This window comes from Varanus komodoensis, unplaced genomic scaffold (genome assembly GCF_004798865.1).
Source record: "Varanus komodoensis strain SLA01 unplaced genomic scaffold, ASM479886v1 scaffold8, whole genome shotgun sequence".
Taxonomy (NCBI): Eukaryota; Metazoa; Chordata; class Lepidosauria; order Squamata; family Varanidae; genus Varanus; species Varanus komodoensis.
The window spans coordinates 16,495,742-16,521,338 of record NW_025336481.1 but is presented as its reverse complement, the minus strand read 5'-3'; the positions used below and the strand labels follow the sequence as shown (position 1 = coordinate 16,521,338).

At 40.6% G+C, this 25,597-nt stretch overlaps 1 protein-coding gene across 2 annotated transcripts in view; it reads right to left on the bottom strand.

The window, feature by feature from the left end:
- The window catches only part of LOC123035996 (activity dependent neuroprotector homeobox), a 64,453-nt gene extending 53,776 nt beyond the window's left edge, over positions 1-10,677 (bottom strand). Inside the window, exon 1 of one of the 2 annotated variants that reach the window (XM_044454751.1) lies at positions 10,540-10,677. The gene's annotated coding sequence lies outside the window, so the exon portion shown is untranslated. The remainder of the gene's footprint in view (positions 1-10,539) is intronic. The other variant, XM_044454749.1, reaches the window with a different exon arrangement.
- Between the last annotated feature and the right edge of the window lie 14,920 nt (positions 10,678-25,597).

The following is a 25,597-nucleotide window of genomic DNA, read 5'->3' as shown; positions in this document are numbered from 1 at the left end:
ACAGCCCAGGATTTAGAGAGCTTCTTAAAAAAATTCTCCAAGCTTGTGTAAGTCCCTTATCTCAATGGTTGACTCCTCTTGTCACATTATAATCCACTTTTATATCCTGAACCTCCAAAGCTGTTTGTTGCATGTAAAGGGGGCTGTTCTTCTGAGAGAAAAATCTAAATATCCTTTGGGAACATGGAATCAGTGACAGTTGTTTGGACACCAGTCATAGGCCAAAAGGAACCTAGTCTCTATCAGGAAAAATAATTATGTAACTTGAAAATTGTTCCTTCTCCCCCCACCCCCCGCCCAATCTGACCATGCTACATACAGGTTAGGGCTAGAATTTGACAGTTAGCTTAGAGGTCCTCAAATGGGTAAAGTTACAGTTGCTAACAGATAATAGCCTTAGCCAGACTGACTGGTGCTCAGTCGAAATACAACTGCACCAAGGTGGCAGAGCAGTCTAGAAAAGAACCTCTAAAAACCACTCTGAAAAGGTAACCCCTAATCCCATTCACCAAGATTCAGGTATCACCTGCACACCTGATTGCATTGTCAGAGGATATACCCTATTTTATTCCAGTGGTATGTAGTACTTCAATGCAAAATTATCTAGATGCACGTCAGGACTTCCATGTCACAATTACATTGAAATGCATCAATTTTACTCACCAACAACTGCATACCTTCTAAGAAGGCATTCAACTACTGGAAAGGTTTATCTGCCACCAAGTCCTATTATGGCTAGTGGGCTTGCAACAGCCCTATTACACAACCAGCAAACAAAAAAACTAAAACCATTTCTCATCCTCTGTCCAATCTATTTTGGAGAAAAGCAAAAGCACCAACAATTGCACTGACAGACAAAATCACATAAACACAACACTCTTAATTGTGCAAAAATGAAATTATTTTTCAGCTATAAACTTCACGGAATTCGCTATTAAAGGACAAAAGAATAAGCCATGCTAACTTTTGCAGAATACTTATCTACTAGTGAGTTATCTAAGAAATTATGGGGTATTTAACCATTAATTAGAGAATTATTGAAGAAATTATGCAGAAGCAGCAGTATTCTTGAATAAGTTTTATTGACAAGCCCACAATGCTAGAGGAATTCAAGAACAGCAAATTCTATTACCAAAAGACAGTAAATTTCAAGGTGTGGATTAATGTTTGTGCGGTTGAGACTACTGCTTATGTCATGTCCAAGGGTTACTACTCTGCTCAGAAAGTTTTCTAAACAAACTCAGGATATGTTGTTTGACACATGTATCTTTAAAAGAACTTTGTGGAGCAGACTTTGTGTTATATTCAAATTAAGTTCAGTTGCATATTTATTAAACACTTCCTTGTAAACTGAGCTTTTTGCTATCTAATACTCATGAAACCTATTAAATATAGAGAAGCAGGACAATATGAAAGCTTAATCTCAGAGTAAGGTGAGCTGAAACTTTTTTGGAACACAAAAAACTGTTTATTTGCTACAGTGCCGAACTGAGGTATATACAGTATCAAGATTAATTTTGCTTTTTCTTTTGAGTATTTCAACACAATCTCAGGTTAAACAAAATTGCTGAAGCATCACCTGAATGTCATATTAATGGAAGTAACTTCAATACAGGCTGCCAGAAAGACATAAGCTATAGACTACCTTCCTTTTTTGGTCTAAGTCTTCCCATCTGTTCTGCAGCCTAGCTAGCAGTCCTCTGTTGACTCACATACATTTCTCACTCATGGAGAGTTCTGGAATTTTCCACTGACAGCTAACATGCCATCTAGTGGAGATGCAGACTAATTTGACAAAAAAGAATTTACCATATAGAGTTGCATATATATCATTTTGCATGCAGCATTCTCATTATGACATTTTGATTGTTGTAAGAATCATAGCCTTCTATTTCTAGTTATTCAAAATCTAATGAAAGGTTACTGCTATTCAAAGAGGAAAACATACAAAATAGCAAGCTTCTTCAAAATATGGGCAGTTTCACATGACACATTTTTCATCTGTATGACCAATCCCATGCATTTGTTTAGACAAGTGTATGCTGGCAAGCCAAGGAAAAATGCCACCATGAAATGCAATACACTGATTATACACAAAAATGCATACATAAACACACATATTTGGGTCTCAATCTAACCCACACAAATACATAAACAAGCATTAGGCAGATTAAGATAAATAAACAATTCAGATTAACGAACAAGCTGAACTATACCTATCAGCTGTGACATGAGCAAGGGGTGGAAAAGAATCTACACAGACTTTTACTGTTTGTACAGGTAGTGAAACTAAAGATTCTGCATTGAAAAAAGTATCCAACCCACTACTTAGAATATTTATAGCAGAGAGGAACTACAACATTTAGAATGCGTAGAATTATACAAAAACAATAACAATGTACACAATTCTAATTTAGCTGCATGGTTTTTGTGAGTTGTAACTAAAGACCAGTCTGTGCATTACAATTTCAGGTATGAATTTGCTGGTGGTATCAGTAAAGCCACTTTCAGCCTTAGTCTCCCACCTGTTCCCTAGAAGGATAATACTGGCTTGTTGTGACTGTGATTATTTACGTTAACTCCCTTGAGCACTCATGAGACACAATAAATACATACTTGTATTAAACTGAGTTTTTTAATTACTAGAAACTTATTTGAGTTGAAGACAGAAATCCCAACAACTAAAATATTCAGGGCACATTTGAGAGAAAGAAAAGTCATGCTGTTATGAAAGTATTTATTTACTCCGGCATTTTTAAACCACCATCCTTGCAGACAGCAGGACATGTACCCTCCCCTTGTATAATCATAACCTTTCATTATGTGTATAATTCTAATTAAAACGTAACATGCCTCGGTAACAAGATGTTACACAAAAAATGTGCTACAACTGAAACCATCCAACACATAATGTAATTGAACTACTTGAAGAGTCTCCACTGAAGGTCTTAAGCCAGAGGCAGGCTGGTACAGGGAGAGTCACTCCTGCAGAAATTCAGCTTCCAAACTATTTGAATTTTAAAAGCTAAGTTCCAGCACCTTGATTTGGGCTCAGAAACAAATACCAGCTTGTACAGCTCCTTCAAAGTCAGTGGTATGCTTGCACCTCACCATTCTGGCTGTAATTCTGGCAGCTGCATTTCTGCACTTGATGAAGCTTTTGGGTTATCTTCAAAGGCATCCCCTCGTACAACACATTACAGTAATGCAACTGGGAGGTTATGAGTGCCCATACTGCTGTGGGAAAAAAATATGTGCTTAAGACTGCAGTTCTTTGGACACCTTCCTCAGAATAAGTCCCATTCAAATCTGTGGAACATATTTCTGAGTAAAGTGAAGCACAAATTACCATAACAGTGTTCTCACTTTTATCATTTTTACACAACTGAATCATTTGTTGTGAATGTTTAGTCTCTGTTTTATAAATCATTTAAGTTAATTTCAGTTGCAAACAGCAAAATTCTCATAATTCTCCCACCTGTCTGGGAGCACTTTTCTGAATAAATGTGTACAGGATTACACTGCAAAGCTTTTTACTTGTAGAGGTTTAAGCTAGTTTTCACATTCAAGTAAGTGCTTAACTTTGACCACACTATGCCATAAGAAACTTTATGCTACATACCCCTTCTCCTTCAAAATTGTTTTATTCACAAGTAATAACAAAGTAAAACATACTAAAACAGATTGCTATTTTTAACATTTGTGCTCACAATTGTATTATTTTGCCACACAGCCCATAGACACTATCAAATGCATTCTGCCCACACTAATGGAGTGTACCCTATATTAAAACAAAGCTAATTTCATGTAGTTCCACATTTTATTTTTGTTTTGCCATTTTCTACTTTGATCCATAGTGACACTAAACTTGCTTGTATTGCATATAGCAAAAGTAGATGAAAGAAGTAGATTTGTTTCATCTAGCAGGAGCCAGTGTGGTGTAGTGGTTAAGAGCATAGGACTGGGACTCAGACGATCTGGGTTCTATTCTAGTCCACGCTCAGTCATGGAGCCAACTGGGTGACTTTGGGCCAGTCAGACTCTCAGCCCAACCTACCTCACAGGGCTGTTGTTGTGGAGATAAGATGGAGGAGCAGATGTAAGCTGCCTTGAGCCCTTGTAGGAAAAAGGCAAGATACAAATCGAAAAATAAATAAATAAATAAGTTGTCCTGTGACATCTCAAGTACTGTCACGTTTAAGTATTTTTGAAAGCTTCCATGTACACATTTCTACAGCTGCTCCAGCTCTCAATCTAGCATAAAATTATCCTACTGATCAGACTAGTTATCCTTTTAGCCCAGCTTCCTGTTTCTCACAATGACCAGACACGTGGTTCTGAAGGAGAAGCAGGCCATTAATGCTATTTCCTTACCCAGGATGTGGTCCTCGAATGTAGTCACTTTTATACATGGAGGCACCATTCTACTATGATGGCTAATAACCACTGGGACTCTCTATCACGACCTGTTTCTGTTTAATGTTTTAATGCCTTTCAGAGCTCAATCATATGTACTTTTGATGCTTATGCTCCCCCAAACTGGAAGGCATTCTGTGCAAACAAGGAGGAGCATTAAAGACAATCTTTATCTCCTTGCCATTTCTGGCTATCTAGCTGAGGTGCTTGGTGAGGAAAGAGGCTGGAAAACTTTCAGGATACTCTGCAACCTGGAGCCCCAGCCTCCTCTCCTCTCAACGTAATATCCCCAAGGTTTCTTTCCAGCCCTGAGAGGCATTCAATACAGTTTAGTCGGCTCCAGCAATGAGGGGGAATTGGGACTGCAGAGTGCCTTCCCCAACCTTCAGAGCTGTGAATCCAATGTATTTTGTTTTGGACATCACAGGGAAATGAAGCTTAACAATTCAGTAAGTCTCCTCTGCAACTGGATACACAATAGAAAGAGAAGGAAAAAGTATCTGAGCTCACTTCCTATTCCGGCAAACTACAGTTTGGATGTTACATCTAACAAGAAAATCTGCATTAACCTGGTCCTTGAATTAACAGGCTATCAGATATTACTCCCTTTTGCACAAAACTTTCTGTTTTCTATAAAGCATCCAGCAATCGACAGTATTATAAAATACTGAACTAGGTGGCTGGCTCATTCAAAAGTTGTTTGGTATTCCTGCGGTGAAAACAAAGAAACACCAACTCTCAAATTAAATCAGAACAGCATAAACAGAAACAGGCTAAGATGAAGACAGGCACAAGGACAGCAAAGATGTTTTAGAAAAAGACAGCGAAAGCAGAAATCACACCAATATTTATTTAATTTTTATTTATTTATTTAAAACTTTTATATGCCACCACCACATGCCTCGGCATCTCGGGATGGCTTACAATGTAGAATTAAAACAATAAAACAGTAACAAGTACAGTAAAATTATATAAAAACAAAAACAAAACACAATAGCTGATTAGTCTTAATTTCCTCCACTCTTCTCACTTAAGCATAAATTGCCAAGCACACTGGCTTGGAAATACAGGTGAGTAAATCCCAGTAAATTCAACAAGACGACAGATGACACAGTCTCAACTTAATACTAGCTTGAGTCTCTTGAATCATAGTCATACCATATTTTGAGCTTGACCTAATAAAGATAGGAGCTATTCACCAAAGAGCTGACACCAACTATTATATGCAGAAAGGATAGACTTTAGCCCATTCATATAAAACCAGAAATTGCTTAAATATAACTAATCAATATTAAAAGGATTTCTCAATATGCAGCTACAGGTTTTATATAATTGTAGGGATGTTATTTTTCTCAAAACATATGGCACTATTTTAGTTTCCCCAACTCTGCTTAACTGGAACTGGCCTCAAACATTTTATCATGTATTTAAATACACCTTAATATCCAAAGTGCCAAAAGAAATTACCTAGGTAGAGAAATATTTATGTTGGTTATAATCAACCTTTTCTGGAAAGCAAGTCAAAAGCTCACACTATGAGACAGCATCACTGTCATGAAGACTACAGTATTTAGTAGCCCATAATGTTTGGGATGTCTTTCTCATTCGTTCACTGAGCCAAGAAGGACCAAGCAATATATAACAGCAGAGGCAGACAGAGGTTTATATATTCCCAATTCCTGATTCTATCCAGGCTCACTAGAAACCCCAATTATCACTTTTTGTTGCAGCATGGGTACCCATTGACATAGCTCAACTAAAATATTTACTACTGCATCTATTTTTGGCCTACCAAGTGAGGTATAGTATAATGCTGTGTTTATAAATAAGACCCACAGAAGTGCACAGATTATAGCAGTCCAAGATCTTCATAATCTAAACCTGATAGAAGATCTCAAACCTCACTTTGAGTCTTAATGTCCAATTACAATCTATCCGCAGCTAAACATGAAAACACAAAGCTGCCTTATATGTGTCAGGCTACTACTGCACCCAGTCCAGGACTGACTATTTTAATTGGCAAAGTTTTCCAAAGTATCAAAAAGGTATATCTCTGTAGGACATTCAACTGGGGATGCTAGGAATTATATCTCCAATCATCTGTGTACAAAGCATGTACTCTGCATTGCACTTCATCTCTTCCCCAAGGCTGTAGCCAAGATTTGTCCAGACAGACATAAGCACCTCGCAAGGTTTGTTTTTGCCACCAACCTTTATTTCAATGTATTTCTCTGTACTAATATACTCAATCACTGTATTTTCCTTTTAAATTAGTATAGCATTTACATCAGACTTCAAATGTCTAAAAACTATTATTCAGACAACTTGAGATAAAATTTATACATTGCAAAGTAACTGTGGGCAAAGTAGGAATCTGCCCCCTCCCCTCCACACTTCAATGAAGTATTGACAGACAGCTAGTTGCATGTCCCTCACCCCATTCTAGCTGAATTGTGTTTCTGGAAGCACTTGCTTACTTTTGTGAAACTTTCTCCCTGAGAAGCACATCTCACACTTCCATCTTTTCCCAGTGATTGCATAGCTTTGTACCTAGGATGACAACTCTGCCAAACAATTCATCTTTGTTATGCCCTTATTTTACCTGGGAAGATTCTAAACATGTCTTTTAATGGTGCCAGATTTGCTGCAGCAAATAGTGAGAATTCAGACTGACTTATATTTTTGATGACAACATTACTTTTAGTTGCTTAAAACTGTACAGTAAGTTTTGTCAGCTTCTTATATCTTATTTCCTGCACACACACACACACACACATTGTATTTTTAATATACTGCTGGGCAAGTATTGCATAGGTAACATAGTTTGACAATTTGTACATATGTTGATCATAACATTCAAGTTACTTATACCTTCAAGGCACATATTTCCCACATTCTTCTTTAACCAAAACTCTTGCTTTTAAAATACGCTGCAGCTAGGTAATCTTCTGCATTGCAATAGGATAACTTTAGCTGAACTTTTAAACACTGTGTTAAACAACAGAAGAGTTCTATTCAATGTAGAACTAGACTATGAGTTGTATCTAGTGGTGTCCTACGGACAGCCTAACAGTACTACTGGAAGATCAAGTCCCCCCTCACATTCCCTCAAATGTGCTTTAGAGAGTAAAGAGGACCCTGGGTCACATTTGGGGAGGATGTGGAGGCAGGGAGGAGTTGAGGAAGGTAAAGTCTCATTCTGCATGTGGAAGCCTGCTCATGTAACATTGGAATTATCCACAGTTCCTACTATCTCTCCTAGATAACCAAAAGTAATCATTTCTAGCACACAAGAAAGTGTCTGGTGGAAAAGAGTCTGCAGCATGTCAACCTAAAATGCTTTGTGAAGAGTCCTAGCAGAAAAATTCCTGGTCAGTCATAAGTAAAATGCCAAACGTATTCCAACAAAGATGTAACATTTTTCTGTTGACATGTTATCATGGTTTACGCCCTCTAAACGTTACAAAAGCTAAGTAGAAAAGGAATAACAGTGTTTCTCAACATTAAAAAGTCACATGTAATTAGGAACAGTAATTCGCATGACTCAACTAATTACTACAGAATCATACAAGCTTGATTGCTGGATCAATGTTTGAAAATATTTCTTAAAAAATTAAAGTGCACTAACTATGACAAGATGCACATCTTTTCTAACATTTTATATTCTGCACATTTAGCACAGATAAATAACCTTAAACAACCACCCTACAAAGAGACAACTACAGCTAGTCATTCTTGGAAGTTATACTTCTTTCATTTCTGTAAGAAGCTCTGGCTTCATTGTGCATCACAAAAGTACTGCTGATTGGTTGCCATCCAATTGCTTCTACTTCCTATCAAAACAGTTCTTCAACAATGCATAATTGTCACTTGTTTTAAAAGTAAGACCAAAAAGACCATCTTAATAAAGTAAACCTCTGCCTTTTTCACTTTTCATTTTAACAACTATGACCAAAACATTTGGGACACAATAGAGGAGACCAATGACTGAGTTTCTGGGATAAGAAAAATACATTGAACTTATATAAGGGCTGCATCTCATACCAGTCCTACTTAGAGTAGACCCACTGAAATGAATGGGCCTTAAGTGAAACTAAAAGTGACTAGAACACAAACTAGAACTCTGACATCAAGGAATTAATTTTTCCATGGAAATTTAGGTCATGCCATACTACACATGTGACTTTTTCTTCATCTGACACATTCCTTCTACTAAATGTTAAAATTCTGAGGATTAAACCAGCAGGTGCTACAAGATGAACTTGTAAGAGCTGGTTTTTTAAAAAAGAACTCAAGCCTGTATCATATCACTTAATTACAATAAAGATCAGCAACCACCATCTATGGAAGAATCCCATTTATCCAAGTAACATGTAACCTTCCACAAAAACCTGTGCCCTGTAGCAAAGTACTGCATTGTGAGAATCTCCTAACATCTATTATCAAGGAGAGAAACAACCATGCAAGTGTCTAAGACAGATGCCATCCTGAGTCTGACGTGCAGTCCTTTACTCCTCATGAAGTTTTATGTTCAAACCTTGACAAGGAATAAGCAAGCTCAATGTACTATAATTCCCTCACTTTCCCCTACTTAAACCATTGTCCTGATTTTTGGAAACAAATACAGCATCAACTTCTAATGTACCTTCAGTCAGTTTCAGTGGAACAGTGAAGAACCACCTGAGTCAATCGGAGCAAAAACTTTAGGCAGGTAACATGTATTAAGGATGGCACAGATTTTTAGGTACCACCCCAGGACAACACTTTTGGTCACCAGTTTCCAGGAAAATGAATGAAGTGGTCAGATTCTTTAAATCATTGCACTGCTCACTAAACCCTTTGCCTGTTGTGCTGTCAGCTCTTAAGAGCAACTAAGCCTGCAGTGATAGGCCCATTTTCCCAGGCCTATAGAAGGCGCTGTGCAGCAACTCCATTCCGTGCATCAGGGGCCCTTCCCCCCCTCACTGCAGCAGCCTTACCCAGTGAAGAGAATGCGCCCCCTACTGACTTCCATGCTCATTTCTCCATTCCACCGACTTGGCTGCGGTGCATTTTGGGTGGGGGCTGGTATTTTTCTTCTTCGATGGCCATAAACCCCAAGCAACGGTTTTTAACGCGAAGCCACACAGTCATAACGTCTAAGTCTAAGTAAAACTAATCTGGGTTGGGAAAAAAACCTAGCCATAACTAAGGCAAGCAGAAAGACGTACTAGGTGAATCCAGTTTTTCCGGCGACAGAAGTAGGAGGAAGCCTCCTTTTTCTCGTCTTTGTCTGATATATAGGCTAAAAGAACTATTTCCCAGGATGGATGGAGTAACGATGAGCTGCGGCGGTGGATGGATGCCTGTTACTCTCCCAGAGCTCTTACTCTGGTTCAGCCACGAATCCCGCCTTTTCCAACATACCCGACACCTCTAGTTAGGAAAAGGGAGGGGGTCGCAGAAGAGGAGGCTGTTCTCCATTGATTGTACCGCAGCCCGCTCTAGATTTCCAACGCCAACTCTGCAGTCATAAGGGGGCTTCCCTCGCTTCCTTCCTCCCCCACCCACGACAAGCGCACATGCTGGAAGAAAAAGAAGCCCCGAGCATGCCGGAGAGGACGGCTGCATTCGCCATCCTTTCGCCTCCCCCCTCCACCACCACCACCACTTCTCTCCTTCCACGATGCAGACCGTGCGACCACAGCCACACTCGGGGACGCAATATCCATGTGCCACCTCCCTGGAAGGGACGACGAGGGTGGTGCGGGGAGGGTGGAAAGAGATGCAACGAAGAAACGGCAGGGATTCCATCCAGCCGAGAAAAACAAGCAGGGAGGTTAAAAGGCGGCACGGGGCGGGGAGAATGGACGAGAAGAGTCGAGCCGAGGAAGCCGGTAGGGAGTTTGCAACCCGGCCTCGGACGGGTGGAATGGGAGGAAAAAAGCCGAAAGCATTGTAGAAAGCATGGTGAGAGAACAAGGCTACGAGCAGCCGCCGGGCCCGGCTACGCTGCTGCTGCTGCTGCTGCTGCTGCTGGTAGTGGTGGCAGAGGAGAAAGGAGACGGCGGCGGCGGCGACGGCGGCGAGGGGAGGGAGGAAAAGAGGGTTGCGCTGGGCTCCCGCGCGCGCTCAGGCACCTACCTGGCTGGCTCTCGCGCTCCCTCCTCCTCCTCAGTGGCGGGCGCTCCCTCCCCCGTCGGCGGCGTCGGTGCTCTCGCTTAGCGGCTCCCGGCAGGAGGCTTGACGCTGCCCGGCGGAGGTTGGGCGGCGAGCGCGCGGAGCGGAGCCGGCGGTGCGGGGGAGACAAAGGGGGCTGGATGGCGGGCGGGCGGACGGGGGGGCAGGCTGTGAGGGGGCAGGGCGGGGGCTCGGCCTGCGCAGGGATGAGGGGGCGGCGTGGGCGTTTCCACCGGGCTTAGTCACCGGGGCGAGGGGTGTCGAGCTCCGGGCCGCGGGGAAGGGGAGGGGGGGCTCCCTAGGCGCCCTGCAGACAATACAGCCGGGTCCCTCCTGCCCAGAACCTGCCCTGGCCAAGATGGCGGCCGAGAAAGAGCGGAAGTGACGCGAAGCTCTCATTAGCATATGGGACTCATTGTCCGGCCGGAGAGGAGGGGGACGCGCCCCCCCAGGGGGAGTGAGAAAAAGGGGTGCCTGAACCCCGACAACTGAACTTCCTTTCCCTACCTCCTTCCGCCTCCTCTCTTGCCCCGACTATAAGCGGGCCCTTTAAAAGGCGGTGGAGGGGAGCAGGTTACATAACCCCGTCAGAGTGGGGGGATTCTCGCGAGAAAGAGAGCCGGCGGCGGGATCTGCCCCTGCTCCGCTAGGAGGCGCCGCGCCCTGCGGATGGGGCCGGAGAGAGGAACGCGACGCCGCCCGCTTATCCCTCCGCCGCCCCCAGCCGGCACTACATCCTTCCCTGAGGGGAGGAGGGGAAGGGGTCACCACGCCAGGGGGAGGGGATGGAAAAGAGCCCGAAGTAAGACCGCACCCACGTGACCTATTAGTGAGCGCACCACGTGACCCGGGTTTCACCTGGGCGAGTTTCATGACACCTCGTGCCATTAAGCTGGTGATCACACGTCTTGCACTAGAGCGTGCGAACATCAGGGCATGGAATGGGTGAGCATCCTTCAGGCTGCTGTCTGATACACCAGAAGGAGACTTTCACCTTGTGTACCACCAGCATGCCACACAAATCAGTCTCAAGCACATCTCTGCCAGGACAATTGTGACCACCCACTGTTAGTGCAAAAGGCACCATGGATGAATCAATGGCCAGCCTATACAATCATGGCATCATCAACAGTGAGCGTGGCTGGGACTCTTCTATCCCAGTGACATTGACTGATGCATGGCACAGCAGTGATACATTTTGCTGGATGGACCTTTATTTTCACTCTTACCCACTCAACAGCCATTGGGACCACACAGACAACCTGTGGTGGCATTGTATCAGGGTTGTAAATTAACTTGTATGCAGTTTCAGAATTCTCTGCAACATTGCAAGGAATCCTGTAGCACACCTGTTAGCTCAGACAATGCAACTACATCAAGTACAGCAAAACATTTTTGAGCAGCCCTGGGCAACTACTTGACAGTAATACTCATTAGTTATGGTAATTGCACTGTGAGCACTGAATTAGAGACTAAATGCTGCAGAGGAAGTCATGCTACAGACAGTTCAACAGTCATACCAAACAAAATAGAAGTAGTTCAGCTGTAACAACACAGATAGCAATCATACATGTGACCACAGTGTTAGTGGCCATTCACTAAAGTCAGCAAATGCATCATGGGTAAAGCAACTGTAACCACATAACAAAGCAAAACACAACCATTAGACCAGCATTAACAACAATCACACACAGCAATAGCACAGCTTGATTACTGACTATGCAAGACGGTGCCAGTGTAACTTCATAACATGTGATTGCACTATGCATGCAAATATAGCAAGCATACACAGTCCCGTCACTCAAAAAGTGGCTGTGAAATACTCCGCATATTTAGCAGCCACAGTAGTGTCATGGTCAGAGCAGTATAGCCCAATCATACTATTGACAATTTTGCTGTGTCTGGCCAGCAGGCATTTTCTTATTGCAAGCCATTGACAGTATTGTACTAATCAGTTTAGTTGTTTTCTGTGGTTTTTCAGTTGTAATCTTATCTTGCTGAACAGAAATATTGCATCTCAATATGCTGACATTTCAACACAGTCTAACAAGAAAGACCAAGAAGGGCAAGACCAACCAGGATAATCCAATATGTTGCATCTGAAGGAGTTGCAGTTTGGAACATAGTCTTATTCTCTCAGATCATGTTCTCTCAAATCATGTCCCTGAACAGGCACCTGGAAAGTAGAGCAGGGGACACCTTCGATTTCCAGCGTTCACCTGGAGGAATGTTGGAAATGTGCTCCTGGACATTGTGGGAACTTACAACTCATACCTGCTCTGGTCACCTTGGACTACAGGCATCCCATGCAGGGTGGAAGAGGGCAGAGGTGAAGGTCACCTCTGCATCCTCCCTACATGCAAACACTTAGTTGGCCTATTTCACCATGTTTGGTCTTGGAGTGGACAGAAGGGAGTGCAAGGAGCTGCCAGGGTGCTGGCAGAGTATGGGTCCTACCCTCCCTGCCCCCAGAAGCCCATCTCTGAGGCAATTCTTGCAACCTCAGAACATTGCTCGGAAGGGCTCTTTTTTGCCTGTTGCAAAAGCAGGGCAGGGTACTCTGAGTTCAGAATCCCCACCCCAACTTTGGAGCAAGATGCTATCTAGTGGCCACAGGGCTGTGCTGTGAGAAGCTTCTTATTTCCAGTCTACAATTATTGTAGAGCAGTGGTTCCCGGCCTTTTCTATGCCACGCACTCCTACAAAATGTTTGATTTGTGTTTGCATCCCCTATAAAAGTAATATCACATTTGAAGATGTAGAAGTCAAATTTCTAAGTTTTTAATCACAAATTGAACCACATACAGTACTGAGGGTGAACAAAGTGAACTAAAAAATAAGCTTTCAGCTCAATGCATAAAATTCAAATATAAACTGGGCAATTAGAAAAAAAATTAAACAGTAAAATCAATCCCAATTGTGAACATAAAATTCAATAATTTCTTTGTTCCAGCTTCTCATTCAAGATTTTATCAAACTGTGGAACTTTCTTACTGATTGCAATTAGCAAAGCGGCCTGTGGATTCAGACAATTCCTAGATTTTGTTTTGATTTGAATCTGTATGCAAACAAAATAATAAAAAATAATTTTATTTTGGTGGAAAATCGCACAATTTGATGCAGCCTTCCTCTTTGTCACACACCCTGAAATGCCAGCTTGTACCCAGCTTGGGAACCACCATTATAGAGTATACCATATTTTATTTTTATTTTATTAAATATATCTTATCATCTCTGATGTCTCTTAGAGCAATGTTTTCATTGTTAGTAAAATCTTGAGAATAGAGTTGAGAACCTTTGAAAACAGAGTTTCAAGGATAAGGATTCACTGGCATAAAGCAACATGATTTGTACAGCAAGGGACTGAGCGCATTTCAGTTTCTCATCCTTCCAGTCTTAAGTTTGTTTTTTCCCCAAACTTTGAAATTGTTTTAAAGTGTGCATGAAATTTCATAAACATTCTTGCACGCATTTCTCCTGATACATTTTTGTATGATTTTCTACCCAAAATGCACATTTTTGTTAGCATTTTTTCTAATCTAATACATTTTGAATGTTAGTTTCCCTGATAGCCTCTTTTTTCCACACATTTTTTTTCTACTGCAGAACACTGTTGTGAAATTTGGAGTGTAGATTTTGTATGATAAAGGTATAGTCCTATCACCTTCAGAATACACCCTGAAGCACCTGACCTCAGAGGTTTCCAAGAATCCTATGCCCTGGGTGGAGGGGTGGGGGGGAAATCATCAGGAGCAGGTAATAACATCTTTGCTCTCCTTTCTTTTATCCTCCACTCTATTTTGTCTTGCTAAATGGGCTTTTCAGCCTGTCTTGTGAGGACACTTTTGAGTGGGGAGAGGCGGCTGGAGGACCGTCTGAATAACTTGCATGAGGTCCATCCTCCAACTTGCCACCTTCTCCTTCCTCAGAAATTGCTTTTCTGATCTTGAGGAGGGCAGAGCTCCAGCTCTTCTGAGGTCAGAGCACTGCCTCCAACCTGGGAAGGGATGCTCACCCATGGATCATAAGTTTTGGTTCACAGTTTGAAAGTGCTAAAACAGGTCCATTTGCATGAAAATGCAAACTGAACACAGTTCTCCCTGCACCTGCGTTTGAGCCAGTCCCATTATCACACTGTCTATAATCTAATGTGCTCCCATTTAACAAAATCGGCTCCATTCCTCCCGTCTTTTCATCATGTATTATACCTTGCTTAATACATGAGGCTCAGGATCTAAGCAAAATCCTCCAGCTGAGACATAATTGTGCAATAAGAATGAATCTGCACAGATAAAACGCATTAGGGACACATAGTGACGGTTACCATACACAGCAACAGAAGCTACTGTATTATGCAAGCAACCATAATGAGTGCATGCACACAGCACTGGCAGCCGTACACTGTTGTAGCGGCCACACACAGCCAAATCAGTTGCACTTTATGATAAGAAACTGTTTACATAACGGTAGTGATGGCATTGAGCAAATTTCTTAGCAACTGAGAATATGCAATCATATTTACACTGAGAATGGCACTCGGGCAAGAGCCCTACATCTCTTACTTGGGGTTAAACCCAGTTGGACTCAGTGACACTTACGTCTGAGTAGATATGCCAGAATTGCACTGGAGGATTGCGTCAGTATTAAGTGGGTGGAAGTCTTAAGTTATATCATCAGCTGGAAAGACCTGGGTCAGATTCTTGCTCTACTATAAACCTGATCAGGTCAAAGTACCACAATTACCTTCTTTCAGACTAACCTACCTCTTAAAACAGTTGTGGTTCTAAATAGGGGAGGAAAACCCTTTAGAACCTGGAAGAAAAGTGGATGGAAAATGTGTAACAGTATACCAAAAATTTGGTGAATTGGATTCCAATTTGGAAAGATGATTCCTTTTTCTAAATGTTCTGGCAAAATTGGGCATTAAAATTGTCTCTTTGTATCCCAATGAAATGGCGCTGAATAGTTTTTCTTGGACACCACTCCTTGGACACATTATACTCCTTCTGGTGCCAGGTAAAGACCTTTTTATTCAACCATCATTTTAATAATCAAGGGTTTTAGATGTTTTAATTTTTTTTCTTTTTCCTCTCTCCATAGTCGCATTTTCTATTCTTTTCCTCCATTTTCTTTTCTAAGTTCATGATGTGTTGTTTTATATTATTTAATAATTGAGGTTTTGCTATGGTACCATTTTATTGTGTAAGCCATCCTGAGCGCTTGTAATTAAATACTTGTAGTAAATAAATAAATAACAAATATCTAATATTATGTTTGATGCTTGTAGCAAATGATCTGATGGTCCCTAGACCGCAAGGTCAGAGATAGCGCTCCAATCCCTTTCCCCACCTTGTAGCCAGATGAAAGGAACTGCAACAACTTCATTTCTGAGACTGGGGAAGCAACCACAGAGACAGTATAAAGGAGGTATTCTGGAAGAAGAGGAGACTGGGGCCACCGGGATAGGAAGCATCCTTTAAAATATATATTAATTTTTCAATCTAAAATTCAACTAAAAAAGATTTACAGCTACATTAAATGCATATAAGATTAAAACATACAAATAAAATAAAGCTTAGAAATACTGTGCTTCCTTCTACCAGGACCATAGGATACATGGTACAGATAGAAAACTCATCCAAACGTTCTGTCAAGGTTTTTCCTGCTTCCAAAATGGTAATGATTCTTTTGATGGTTCAAATTCTTTCCCTTTTTAAAGACATAATAAATGCTTCCCAAATCTCGTTAAACTTATTTTTCTTTATATGCCCTTTTCTCACTTTAATATCACAGGTTAATTTATCATTAATAGCTATATTCCAAACTTCCCTGTACCAATCACACAATTGGTAATCGTATTTTACTTTCCAATTCTTAGTTATGATTAATCTTACAGCAGTTATTAAATTTGTTATTAATTCTTTATAGTTCCATCTCCATTGTTTCTTATCAATTATTGAAAGTAATGCAATCTCAGGGCATTTTTCAATATTTAAACTTAATATTTTACTACTCTCTTTAAAAACCTCTTTCCAAAACTTGATTATATATTCACATTCCTGGGATATGAAGTGCATGACTGCACTCCATCCTCCATCTCTCCCTCTCCAAAAGAATTCAGCTTGATGTTCAAAATTGGCTGTCCTGCTGAACCACAGAAGGGTTGGTGCCCCTTCTGTTACTCCTCCCAGACTGCACTAAATGTATGTTATGATTCCATGTTTGGGGAATTGTGAGCACCAAGGGCAGAATTTATAACAAATAAACCATTCAGTCAGCCTTTTTATTATTGTAAGAAGGTTAAAAGAGGTCCCTGATTAATAAAAAAAACTTTTTATAGTTTAATATTTTTCAGTACATGTAGTTATGGGTAATGATGGGTGGCATTCCTCTTTTTCTGACATGTAAATAGGAGGAATGCCCTTTTGGGATGGTGCCTGCCATCCTTCGCGATGGTAGTGTCACATCTGGCATCATCTTGGGAGAAAAGTTATTCCAATGCATTTAATTAAATGTTGTTATGATATCATTTAACTGATTAATGGAAATGTTAAGTTTCTCAATTCCCACTCTAAAATAAAGTTGTGCGGTACAAAGTTTCTTTGAAATTTTGACTGGACAATGAATATTTAAGTATATGTTTGTTTAGAAAAAGAGGGGAATAAGAGTTTGGTAATTGTTCTAAAAATAATTTGTTTTCTTCATAACTATTCATATGCAAATATTACTGACTGATGTATCTATTAACATTCATGCAATTAATCAACTAAGATTTCTTTAAAATGGGTGACAGATGTCATGAATGGGATTAGCTTACACAAAGGGGGGGGGGAGCCCAAAAGTTTCCAGCTGAAGAAATATTGATGGAACTTTCTGAAGCAAATTGCTAATAGATGAAAAGATGTCTGTGATACTTTTTTGAATCATACCCTGAATAATTTGCTATAATTTAGCAGGAAAGCTGTACATTAAATAAGCATAAACTAAAAGAAAAAAGACTGTGGTTTATGTTATATTCATGCATGTTATTGTTGTAGCTTGTTATGTCTACTAGCTTGTTGGTATAGCGTGTAGCTTGTAGATTTTGTGGCCGAGCTTAATCACTGGGGTTCAAAAGGACTCATGATTTTTCCTACTAAAGAAAGAATTATCATCATAAACCACAAACAAAATTTTCAGGAAATTTCAATGCTAAGAGACTAGAATTCTTAATGTTTAGCATAGTGTGCATGCTAACTGGCTTCCCCCTGCCCTCATAGTTAATTACATTTATTTGTCAAGAAACAAATTCTACTTTGTTGGACCTGGTGGTCAAGTAAGTGTACATGCACAGGTATGAAGTGGCTTGAGAGTAAATGAGACATGGTAAACATGTAGCTGCCACTGAGAATGGCAATTGCATGACTCATTTCCACCCCCTAGCTTGGTCCTCTACACCTGTCCTGACATCGTGAGCAACACTTTCCTAGATCTCCTGAATGTCCTGTTTTTACAGATTATTGTAAACTGCTCAGAGAGTTTCAGCTGTGAGGTGGTAGGGAAATGAAGTAATAATCAATAATACTAATATTATGTCTAAACTGGAAACTCAGAACTACCTGGATGCAGGTAAGTTATATTAAAAATGGAACTTGAGGCCTGTATTATTCAAACCCAGAGCAACCTAATGAATGGTGGAAGGTTCAGGATAGATGGAAGGTGATCCTTTTTCACACAACACATCATCACTATGAAATGTACTACCACAGGAGTAGTGATGGCCACTGATTTGAATAACTTGAAAGGGGATTAGACCAAAGGATACAGAATAAGGCTATCAATGGGTACTGGCCATGTGGCTACACATTACCTTCTGCATCAGGGCACTGTGCCTCTGAACATCTGTTGCTTAGGGACATATGGCTTACCCTGCTATCTTTCACTACTGTGGGAACAGAATACTGGAACAAATAGGAGTTGCACTAGATCAGAGTAAAGATCTATGTTTTTATGGAATGGGGAATGAGGCAACGGTTGCACATTTAGTGTTACACCTAGTTTGGCCGTTAGCCTTCTGGCCTTACAAAGCAGAAAACACCAACATGGTTCTTATGAATAAGCAAACAGGCATCCCTTAAAAGGGAATGCTTTCCACTCCAGTGGTACAATTCTCTTTCCAATTATTCTGAAGCAAGTTCTTACCCTTTGAAGGAAGCAAACATAATACTAGCTTGCTAACAAAGGAGGGTTGACATGCTATTTGTCAAACATAAGCTGATGGGAAGGGGCAAACTAACAGGAAGGTGTGAGATTGCTCCTATCAGGATGGGTGACAATCATTTGCCTGTAACTATCTATTTCCACAACCTCATTTTTTCTGCTTAATGGGAAAAACAGTGGACCAACTTTCAGGATTGTTGTGAGGATAAAAAGGACTGATGGCATTGTCACTGGTCACAAACATCCACATTTTATTTATTTATTTAAATTATTTTTATGCTACTTCTCTAGGCTAAGAGTCTTCCCAAGTCATTTTTAATAGAACTAATACAAGAAAACCATGTTACAATATCCAGTCACTAAAACAAGTATAATTTCTAATATCAGGAGACTAAAAGAACAGCATAAACATGTAACATTATATAAAGTAATGTTATGTAATAAACATGTAATATTAATTAATTAAATAAATATTCCATAGTTTAAAGTAATTAAAACAAAGCATTGATCATTAAAGCAACCCTACTTCCCCACCAGATGTGACCTGAAATAAAGTTCTTCCATGACTCCTAAGAGAAAATAGGTAAAAAGAGGTGTAAGAACCTTTTGGGATTAAAGCCTTATAAATTTCACAGTTCAAAAAATATTACTTGCTATACCAAATAATCTCTGATTCAGATTATATGCAGAGTTCTAAATCACTCATGATTTCAGTTCAAGCTATGTAATTCAGACATGAAGTATCGCATGCATTTTATTGGTTAAGTTAAATAATATAATACATAATTAAAGGAGCAATCCTGCAGTCTCCTAGACTGGATTGCGGGTTGGGGAGAGTGGAGTACACGGGATACTTTGGATTCCCCGGTCTGAGAGGGGAGACAAAGTTCCAGCCTCACAACTTGGAATCCATGGAATGATTCCTCCCATCCCACTGCAGCTAGCATAGTACAGTGGTGCCTTGGCTCACGAACTTAATCCGTTCCAGGACTCTGGTCATGACCCAAACTGGTCGTGAGTCAGGTTAAATTTCCCCATAAGGTTCAATGTAAATAAGTTTAATCCATTCTGTAACTATTTTTTTTTAATCAGAAAAATGTGAAGCAAAATGACAAAGAACAACAAAGATTGCAGCCATCTCCCCCCCCCCCGCCCCTCCGAACACGAGCACAGCCATCTCCTCACGCCCGTCATCCCTGCACGTGCCCGTCATCACAGTGTGCTTGGGGGGGGGGAGATGGGCAAAATTGCGGGCGCGCGGGCGCGTTGAGGGGGGGAGACGTCGCAAATGCGGGCACGCTGGTGGGGAGAGACGGGCGCGAACATCGGTGCACTTGTGGGGGCAGACAGGTGCGATCGTGCTGCAGGGTGGGGTGGGAGACGGCCGAGATCGCAGTTGCACTCCTGCAGGAAAGATGGGTGCAGTCATGGGCACGCTCCTGCAGGAAAGACAGGCACGATCTCGGCCATCTTCCCTCCTGGCCCCAGCATGATCGTGGCCACCTCTCCACTCGGGGCGGGGGGAGATGGTCATGATCGCGGCCGCCACCCAATGCGGAGTTCGCGACCTAAGTAAAAATTTTTGTGAAATTTTTGTTCGCAACCCGATTTGGTCGTGAACTAAGGTGTTCGTGAGCCGAGGTACCACTGTATTTATTTCTAGAAAAAAACATGCTGGCTGTTTCTCCAAGGTCAGGAAATTGACCTTGGAGAGGACTTAAAAGGTGAGAGAGAGGAGGAGAGTGCAGAGACCAAGTTATTTGGTGTCCTCTGCTGTGTCCTTCCCTCCTCCTCCAAAGCAGCCCAGCTAGATGGCTGAAAATGCCTGTCTCATGAGAATGCAGAGCAGGTAGAGCAGGCTGGTGAAAAGCAATTTCACTGCACCTCTTGTTTTACACAGGATACCTGTAGCCCTCTGAGTTTGAATTTAAAATCATTTTGACTGGAATGCTCCCTAAATTTCTTGGATGCTGGTCTAAAAATGAAGACATGTTAGTGACTTACAGCAAAATTAAAACATAAAATCAGAACAACTGCAAATTAAAACATCACAGCTTGATAAGAACAACATTAATACATTTAAAAAGTTAAAATTTTAATGTAATGACTGGAGAACTAATACATTTTTATGCCACTCTTCCTTCAAATCACATAGGACACCATGAATTTTCTCCTATTTTATCTTCCCAACTCCCTTATGAAGTAGGTTTGGCTGAGATATAGTGGCAGATTTAAAGTCACCAAGTGAGCTTCATGGATGAGTGCAGTCCAAGCTCACTTCAAGCTTAATTCTGAGAATAAAGTTTTAAAAGTGTCCTTGTGTAACAAGGGTGCATAAATGCTAGATTATTTAGCTGCACTATTCATTTTCCCATCCAGTGATCTCAGGAAGACAGATGTTTCAGCCATGTAGCTAAGCTGAGGCTTAATTTATATCCAAAGTCACAAAAGCTCAGCCTTGGGATGACATTAAATGCAGGCTGGATTGCGACATTTCGGTGAGCCTGCTCAGGTTGCATTTACTAGGTGGATTTTGATTTTGTATGATTGATTACAGGAAAAAGGGTCCTACAACTGCCATGTTGGCTGGGGCATGATGGAAGGTGTAGAACGTTCTTTGTCTAAACATGCATAGAACTGCACCCTTAGGGACTTTAAGCAAAGATATATCACCATTTTAAACACTGCACTGTTTTCAAGAAATTGGTTCAACTAAACTTCCCCTGGTTGTCCAGGGATAGACAATATGGTACACCCCAATCTTTCAGCCTTGGTGGCTTTTTAGCAGATAAGGCACAATATAAATTTTAATAAATTAAAACTCATACAATCCCTGACCATTGGCTATGCTGGCTGTAGCTTGGGGAAGTTGTAGTCCAAAACAACCTGGAACACACCAGGTTGTCTTTTGCCATGTTATTCTGTTAAGACCAATGGGACTTCTGGTAGTGATCATTGGTATTTTGTCCCATTGATTTCCATGGGAGTAAAGCATGACTAAATTAGTCTGAGTCTAATGCAGTAAAACATCACCTGCAAATAATGCCATGAACAGTTGCCAGATGGTGAAAGTTTTCCTAGAAAACTCTGAGGCAAAGGGCATTGCCTAGCAAGTTTTTGAGGTGATTTGAGTTTATAGTCCATAGGATTATAAATGTTATAAAAGGTTCCTAATATTAATTGTACAATAATAATGCATATTTACATCCTATTTACTTACTAGACTTTTACTGCTCTGGAAATGTTTTGAGTACATCCATTTTTCTAAAAAAAAGTACATTAGCCCAACCAAAATATTAAAAAAATGTACACACTTTTAAGCTCTGCAGAACTCATCAGGGAGGATACTACAAAAACGAGGAGCACTTGTTCATGGACTCTGTGGCAAACTTGATTTTGTCAAAATGCTGCTGGATGAAATGATTTGGAGATCTTGAATGCTTGGACCTTTTTGTGATCTTTTGATTGACTAAACAATAGCATTATTTTAATATGGGTTTTGAATTTTCTCGTGTCATCTTCGTGGCCATCTTTGCTTCTTCCCCCCTTCCTTTTCTATTGACACCATTCAGTGTGACTTACTCTTATGCAGAAATTTGGCCTGCAATAGATCAGCCCTGCACATACAACTATTAACACAGAGCTTCTGAATATGTAAAAGTTTGTCTTCCAGAGAAGTGTCAACTTCAGCACTTCTAAATTAATTTTTGGAACAAACCCATAAGAAGGCTTATGTGAGCTCAACACTCATTTCCAGAACAGTGTAAGAGCTGTTCTCTTACTACTTTATATTCTGATTGCTGAGTCCCATGGATATTATGATGACCTCTTGAGATAGTGCCACAACTGGCTTTTGAAGGGCTACTGTATGGCCCTTGGTTATCTGATCCAACTCCTGGAAGAAACCCACTGAACATCCTCTTTTACTTTCCTAAGGATCAGCAATGCAAATGAGGGGTCCCAGAGTCTGGCCACCACTACCACTGTTCCTCAGCAATGTTCAGCCACAATGTAGAAAGTATTAGAGGAAGCACTTTTAAAGTTTCATTGTTCTATTTGGTTCACAGATTTTTTTTTTAATTTTTTATTTTGTGGTCAGGAGGTATCTTGTGAAGTTTCATAACACTTCCATCTTGTTCTTAACACAGAAAACCTGTTAATGAACTCTCTCTGGAAGAACCCTTAGGACCAGGAAGTTAGGCTGGATAAAGTCAGAATAAAGATTTGGACTAAATGAATGAGATTCCCCTCCAGGTCTGATAAAGTTATTGAAAATTATGGACAAAAGACTGATAAAATGAAACAGATTATTATATGCTAGAAGGCATCCAATGCATGCAGGATCATCTCTCTCTATTGTTGCTGCTGTCACTTATCTCTGCTGTGCATGCCCAAATTCAGTCTTGGTTCTGACACTCACTTTTATTATCTAGTATATTTTTCACAGTAAGTTCAAAGATATGTGAGGCAAAGTGTTATGATGCACAGCTGTAGTTATGTATTACATAACAGACATTCAAAGGCATACTGTTTCCAGGCCTGGACGTCCCGTTAACATATTTTAGTTACAGATACACCTGTCTTCCATGATCTTGTCCAGTCCCCTTTTAACACTATCCAATGCATTGGCCATGACTTCGCATGGCTACACATACTACAGTTTTGAACTGCGCAGCTGTTTATTTTGTCCTAAAACTACTGCCTACTTCACTGAATGACTCTAAATTCTAGCATTTTAAGAGAGGAGGGAAAAGTTATATTTACTGTTTCTATCTCATGCATATTATAAACCTTGCTACTTGTGTTTTTTTAAAATAAAAAGCCCCAAAATGGTGCAAGCATGTTCATAATTTTGATTTTCCCATTTCTGTACTTTTCTAGCTCTACAATATTATTTTTGAACTGATGTGCCTTATTAAGCCAAATAAAGATATTACTCTCCTCTCCCCAATGCTTTTGGAACTTACAGTGATGCTAACAGTCTTAGAGCATAATCCTATTCATGTTTAGATGGAAAGAAGTTTTATGACTCCCAACAAGCACCAGCCAAAGTGGCAGACTGAGGAATATTGGAACTTGTGGGACATTTTTCTTGTCTAAACATGCATAGATTTGCACTAGGTATTTACATCTACACAAAAATTCCTGGATAAAATCCCAGAATGGTCTATATTCTACAGCAGGGGTCTCAAACTCGTGGCCCGTGGGCCAATTGCCGGGACGGACGGTGCACGGGGGAGGGGCCCTGTGGCCTTCAAAGCGCCGGTGGCACCCGGGCCGGCCACGGGATGAGCAGCCCACCACCACCGCTTGATGCGGCCCAGCCTCACCCTGACTCTACTTCCAGTGGCCCCCAGGTAAGTTGAGTTTGAGACCCCTAATCTACAGCTTCAGACAAGAAGCTAGAATCTGGAGCTGTGATTTGCCATGTCATGTCAAAGACAGTAATTCTCCACCATCACCACCCCAACTTAGCACTTTTCCTGAATGACAGATTAAAACTGTCACAGGGAAAGCAAAGTCAGGATCTAGTACTTTGTTCTAAAAGTTAAGATAAAGAATCAGTTTTTAAACTGAGACTGTTATTTCCGCATGTGTTTATGAGTGGACACAAATGTGACATATTTAGATGTGTTTCCATTGCTTCCCTGCTCCCTGAAGTCACTCCTAAATCTGTAAGTATCTGTGTATCTGCTGCATTTTCTAGAACAGAACCTAGCTATTCATAGTCAGATAATTTGCAATTCTGCTAAACCTGAACTGTGGAGCTCAATTTCCGTATTTATTCCATGTGTACTATGAAATAACCAAACTCTCTTGAAATACAAAGGTATAGCCAACGATCAATTAGAGACAGGGATCAAAGGGTTCATTTCCCCTTTTCCTAAAAAGTCCCCAGTGCAATTATATAAATGTCAGCAATAGGCTAGATATGGAATGAGGCACAGTCAAGGAGACATCATTGTTCTGGTTGCATTAGTGGTGGTACAGTGTGCACCACTGTATTTATTAGCAAAACCTTAGATTCATGTACAAATCATTCTGCATTGGTTGTACTGTACATGCACTGTATCCAATGTTACACTAGCAGAAAAGGGTAGAATAGGTAACATTCTGGTAATGCTTGTAAAACTGCAAGCACACCTAGCCTAATGAAATTGTAATGAGTTATGTAGTAGCCTACAGAATGGTTTGCTGAAGTGGAATCTGACACTTGTGCAAGGATGACTTTTCAGAAATAGTAGACACTTTGTGCTAGAATTCTACCACTGGATAGCCCAGGTGTCCATAACAAAGTAGTTTCAGAGTCTATCTACTTCAAGATTTTTTATTTAAAATATTTCAACCATGTCTTTCCATGAAAATTACCTTGGTGATTAAAGTGTAGTCATTCCATCAGACAAAGTGTAATTTCTGACTAAGGGACATTATCTTTCCAAAGCAGTACGAGAAGGGGCTTTAGATACCTGCTCAGGATGGGCTTTATCAACCATTCTAGAATGTTAGTATCATGTTATAAAAGCAATATTGCAAGATATATTAAATCTAATGTGCATAAGCATGTGTAATTAGTGTCAATATATTTTACTATAAATGAAGATTTTCTTAAAGAAGAATGCATATCACCTACCAGCTTCAAGTTGGTTACCCTCGCCCTCCCAACTTTGACTCCATTTGACTGGAATGAGCTTCAATGTTTTTAATAGCACACAGCAATCATTATTCACAATAAATAAGAGCTCCTGAATTACATGAATTGTCCCTGTACTTCCAGTCAAATATTTGCAGTGGTTTTGTATTTATAGCCAAAAGGAAACTTGCA